Here is a 6,000-nt window from a genome sequence, read left to right as displayed (position 1 = left end):
ACCCATTTTGTTGAGAGTTTTTATCATAAATGGATGTTGTATCTTGTCAAATGCCTTCTCTGCAACTATTGAGATGACCAAGTGGATTTTATTCTTTGTTTTGTTGATGTGGTGTATCACGTTGATTGATTTGCAGATGTTGAACCATCCCTGCATCCCTGGTATAAATCCCACTGGATCATGGTGTATGATCTTTTTAATGTATTGTTGTATTCAGTTTGCCAATATTTTGTTGAGGACTTTTGCATCTATGTTCATCAGCGATATTGGCCTGTAATTTTCCTTCTTTGTGTTGTCTTTGCCTGGCTTTGGTATCAGGGTGATGTTGGCCTCCTAGAATGAGTTAGGAAGTGTTCCATCTTTCTCTAATTTTTGGAATAGTTTGACAAGGATGGGTATTAAGTCTTCTTTGAATGTTTGGCAAAATTCACCACAGAAGCCGTCTGGTCCTGAACTTTTATTTTTTGGGAGGTTTTTGATTACTATTTCAATCTCTTTACTTGTGATTAGTCTATTCAGATTCTCTATTTCTTCTAGGTTCAGTTTCAGGTGGTTGTATGAGTCTGAGAATTTATCCATTTCTTCTAGATTGTCCAATTTTTTGGCATATAATTTCTCATAGTATTCTTTTATAATCCTTTGTATTTCCATGGTATCCCTTGTAATTTCTCGCCTTTCATTTCTAATTTTATTTAATTGAGCCTTTTCTCTTTTTTTCTTAGTAAGTCTGGCCTAAAGGTTTGTCAATTTTTTTTGTCTTCTCAAAGAACCAACTCTTTGTTTCATTAATGCTTTCTACTGTTTTTTGGTGTCAATTTCATTTATTTCTGCTCTGATTTTTATTATTTCTCTCCTTCTGCTGACTTTGGGCTTTGTTTGGTCTTCTTTTTCTAGTTCTGTTAGGTGTAATTTAAGGTTGCTTATTTGGGCTTTTTCTTGTTTGTTAAGGTGGGCTTGTATCGCTATAAGTTTCCCTCTCAGGACCACTTTTGTTGCATCCCATATAATTTTCTATGGCATATTTTCATTTTTGTTTGTTTCCAGATATTTTTTTATTTCTCTGTTAATTTCATCAATGATCCATTGGTTGTTCAGTAGCATGTTGTTTAATCTCCGCATTTTTGTCACTCTCCCCGTTTTTTTCTCGTGGTTGATTTCCTGGTTCATAGCATTACAGTCTGAAAAGATGACAAGATGGACTTTTAGCTTCTAATAACGTATTAAGTCATTAAATTGTTACTACTATCTAACTATAAAAGGATCTAAGCTCAGGTTTCCTAGAAGCAGAGACTGAGATGGAGATTCTTGTGGAATTGATTTGTTCGAGACGACTCCTCTTGGGGAGTAGGGAAGAAGAAAGGTAGTAAGGATGTGATCTTATCTGAAGACTGGCTTCAGCCCAGCTTGAGTCAAAGGCTAGTCTGCTGTGCAGAGTTAGTGGGTCACCGGCTGTGGGCTGCCCTCCTGATGATGAGGGCCATAACCTCACAGGTATGGCAGTACTCTTTATAAGGAGGGCAACTCTTTAGAGAAAGAAATATCTAAGGATTATCAGTCGATATTCTCAACAGCTGAAGCTGGGTGCACCTTCCAGTAAAGGGGATTTGAGAATGCAACAACGACCTCCACTAGAAAGGGTCATTGATGTTCATAATAATAACAGAGGCACTGCAAAGGTGTTAAGAGCTCTCTGAATTCTCAAAAACCGACTGACATCCACTGTAGTCTTTTATAGTATTCAAATTCTTTGAAAACTGGAGTTCCTTGAATTACCCATAAATTAAGTTCCTATGAATACTAATATTTTATTATCTGGAATTTCTCTTTCTTACAAAAGCATAAACTTTATTATGTTTTGAAAACACAGCTAGAGGAGATTCTTATTTCTATTTTGTCGATTATCTGTTGCCTGCTAAGAAACATAAATGTACATAGGCTTCAGCAACTCTGTTTCTTGAAAACGGCAAGTAAACAATTGTTGGATTCATATGATAACATCAGACAGATAATATACCAAATTTATACTTTTGGTATATATTCTAAGTAAGAAGTAAGTAAATAGAATGGTAAACTTTCAATGTAAAACTGTAAACAAGCAACTTTTCTAGAAAGATGAGTTTGTAAATGTGGGCATTTGTATAAATAGTTAATGTCAGATAATTCTAATAATGTGTATCCACAATGAAAATTAAAGCTTTAGTTTTTCACTTTTACCTGTTTGTTCTTAAGGCAAAACCAAGTAATCAATTACATTCATAATTAGCATGTGTTTATAGAGTGAATTCTCATATAGCTGTTTCCATTAAAAGGCAGCTGCAGATACCACACCATCTAATAATTGTTTTAAGAAACAGAGCCACAAGGCTTTTAAAATCATAAAGAAGTGCCAAGATATTCATTTAGGTGATTTATAATGGGAGAATTTTCCTTTCTTGTCCTTAGTATAAATGCCCTGACATCATCATCAACATTATATAATATTTATTTGTAAACTTTAACAGAATTTTTAAGAAAACTCTCTTAAAGGCCCTGGGAAGCTGCTATGATTAATAATAAAGTAAGGGGGAAAGGACTCTGGATATACTGTATTTCTCTTCTCTGTTTCTCTTCCTCTGGGTAGGAAAAGGAGCACCTGAAAACACTGGGTTTTCCTGGAGACAATAGGCAAAATTGGATACAGCTGAAGTTCACAATGTCTCAAAACAGTTCTGGGCATTGGTTCCTATTTGAATTTTTAGAGTTACCCCATAACATAAAAGACACTAGAAAAAAATGTTTTTGTTGTCCTCTCCGGTCTGTCTCTAAATTGTCTCTGTTTTATTAGGATTAGACTTGGCTCTACTAATAGAAAAATGTGTATGCAAATACCCTCATAATCTACAGGTAAAGAAAACTTTAATAAAAACTCAAGTGCACAATTCATATGAAAAATATATTGATGGACTTGATAGAATTAAAGGTAAGGATTTCTGTTTAATGAAAGGCATCATAGACAAAGTTATCAGATATTTGACAAACTGGAAAAATAGTTTTAAAATAATCAAAATTAGCAAGAGGTTAACATCTAGAATACACAAGGAATTTAACAATCCATAAGAAAAAGATGAGACTTGCAATATAAAGTATGGATAAAACTAGGCAATTCATTTAAAGCCAAATCTGAATTAGCAAGTATATGAAGAGATGCCCAACTTACTACTCCCAACAGATTGGCCAAAATTAGAGATAAGCCAGCTATTAATGAGATATAGGAGGATGGGCACTCTTGCACACTGCTAATGGGAAGGTACACTGACACAGCCATTGTAGACAGCAATCTGGGCATACTCACTAGAAATAAATATGATCCAGTAATCCATTCCAGGGATGCATCCCAGAGAAACTTGAGCCCAGGTTCATAAGGGGACAGGCACAAAGATGTTCATTGTAGCAGCAGGTTAGAGGCAACTGGGTGTCCATCACTGCAGGAATGGGTGAATAAAATGTAGTACACACATGGAGCAAAATACTATCCAGCATTCAGAAGCAATAAACCAGTGTTACACACCAACATGAGTACATCTCTAAATGAATATTTATTTAAAAATTACAAACCGAATAAAGGCTACAGTATAATGTCATGTACGTAAATTAAAAACAGATTCATATATAAAACAGTACCATATATGTATCGAGAACCACATATATATAAAGATATCTGTGAGCTGAGAGCTTACATTCAATATAATAGTGCTTACAGAGAGGAGGCTGGTCAATGGAGTTAAAATGGAGAATGCAAGCCAAAATAATAAAATGGAAAAAAGAAAGAAGAGGTGACTTTGCACGGACAGTTGATGTATATGCTGTACATGAGGAAGTATTATTAACTCAACACCCTGCACCTGAGATTAAAAATATATATAAACAAACAGTGAGGGGGTGTAGCTCACTGGAAGAGCACATGCTTCGCATGCATGAGGCCCCGGGTTCGACTCCTGGCACCTCCAAGCAATTATCAGTCTTAAAAAAACACAGATTGAGCTAAAGATATGTAAATTATATAACCATAATTCCCGTCCTTTGTAAGTTAAAGAGGAAAAAATGTTACAACATGAACAAAAATATATACAAAACTCTCTTTGCTTCTTTACTGACTGTCCTAAAACACGCTAGGCTCGCATTCTTTTCTTAAGGAGACTTATGCCGTTACTCCCTCATCCCCAGTGATCTTTACCTAACCAATGACACTCTGCAGGACATAATTTAAGTTCTACTTCTCTATAAAACCTTTAAAATTGTTCCATTCATGTAAATATCTTCCTGAAACCAATTAACTTGTATAAGCTGTACCACAACATCTAAGACAACAATATATCGAATATATTGTCCTCTATTGCTCTGTATTATGTCTTGCCCAGGGATTCCTCTACCAGATGTTAGCTTCCTAGAGACCAGAGAGACTTCTTCAGAGCTTTCTGTTGTGCCTAGAACAGTGTTGCTTACATAGGAGTATCTCAGTAAGTATTTGGATTAGTCGATTTTCAGATGAGATTTGGAATTGTAGTGGCAAGGATGAAAAATGGGATTATAACTGAAGGTTGAAAAAATTTATCCTTTTGTGGCTGGGAAATTAGTTTTGAAAGTGGAGGAGAAGAGCAGTTCCTTTTGGAATTGGAGTTCCCTCTGGAATTAGAGGAGGAAGAGGTGGAATAATTGCTATCACACTGTGAATGAGTAGCCCTCCAATCAATCAAGGAGACAAAGTTTGCTTTAGGTCCTCTTTTTTCCCTTTTCTTGGTGTTTTCTTGTCTAGGACTATCACTATTTTTTTCCCTGAACACTTAAAGAATTTTGTTTTTACTTCAATCTATAAAATAAAACTAACAAGAGCCAACTCAGAACGTGCTTCTTTGGTCTAGAACACTGTTCAACAGCCCCTTCTCCCCACTTTTAAGGGAAATATGCTTCTTTTGTTTTCGATGAAAATTATCATTTTGTTATGATTACCAAATGTATGAATGAATTTTGACATACTAAATTGTGGTGGATCATTCCTCGGGAGGCTGTGGAGGGAAGAAACGCCCTGTTATAGCAGAGTTGATAAACTGAGTTGGATTCTCACTGAGTTTCAGAATCTCATTTAGCTGTGCTCTGCAAATGATTTGAATGAGAGCCAAAGGTTGTCTGAAAGGGAAGCTGATCTTTGTGTAAGATCCAACAGGAAGTTGGAGCTTTGAAACAAGAAGATATATGTAGCTTGCTCAGCCTTTTAGAAGGGGCAAAGGAGATGTGGATTGGCTCCAGGAAATGGTGGTTGAGGGAAAGTAATGCAAAGTGGAAACAATCAGGGACGTGATGTAATAAGACCAGAGTACAATATCTATTTCAGCTACTTACTAGTTTTGTAATCTGGATTGAGTCAGTAAGCATCTCTGAACCTTTGCTTTCTTTTTTGTATGATAAAGAGGTGGTGAGATCTCTAATTCATATTTGTCTATGAATGTTGTCATCACCTAAAAAGATCACTTGGCAGCTAAAGAAAATTACGAACAGATAAGAGCCTAGGAACATAAGAAAAGAAACTGAGCTGCATTCATTTTAGTAACTGGCTAGTAATGAAAGGGGTCTGAAACATAGTAGGTACTCAACAAATATTTGTTGAATGAATGTATCAGAAAAACAAAACAGATCAGAGAGGAAGTAAAGTCAGAAGAGAGCACCAAGACCAAAGAGACTGTCAGGCCAGGCATGTAGGAGGCAGAGGAAAGACCTTAGGAAGACAGATAAGAAATTGTCCTCTTCACCAAGTCGTCAGGACCAGGGGAAAGCTGCAGGAGCCAGGGTAGCATCAAAGCGCTGAGAGCCCGATACCTGTAGAGAAGATTAGCAGGCACATTTTAGAGAATTAAGACTCACAGTAATGCCTACCCAAATATACCTTAAACAACATATCTGAACATTTGGATTTACTTCTCAGGCAACCAGAAGGCAAATTGAGGAAGGAAGAAAGTGAGGAGTTTC

General features: G+C 36.2%; 1 non-coding gene across 1 annotated transcript; it reads left to right on the top strand.

The window, feature by feature from the left end:
- The first annotated feature begins 3,914 nt into the window (after nucleotides 1-3,914).
- Nucleotides 3,915-3,986, top strand: TRNAA-CGC (transfer RNA alanine (anticodon CGC)). The gene has a single exon. It is a non-coding gene; the product is annotated as a tRNA-Ala (tRNA).
- The last annotated feature ends 2,014 nt before the right edge of the window (nucleotides 3,987-6,000 follow it).

Source organism: Ceratotherium simum, chromosome 31 (assembly GCF_057802395.1).
Source record: "Ceratotherium simum simum isolate JZ-2026a chromosome 31, ASM5780239v1, whole genome shotgun sequence".
NCBI classification, from domain to species: domain Eukaryota; kingdom Metazoa; phylum Chordata; class Mammalia; order Perissodactyla; family Rhinocerotidae; genus Ceratotherium; species Ceratotherium simum.
The sequence above is the reverse complement of the archived record's forward strand: the minus strand, read 5'-3'. Positions and strand labels throughout refer to the sequence as shown.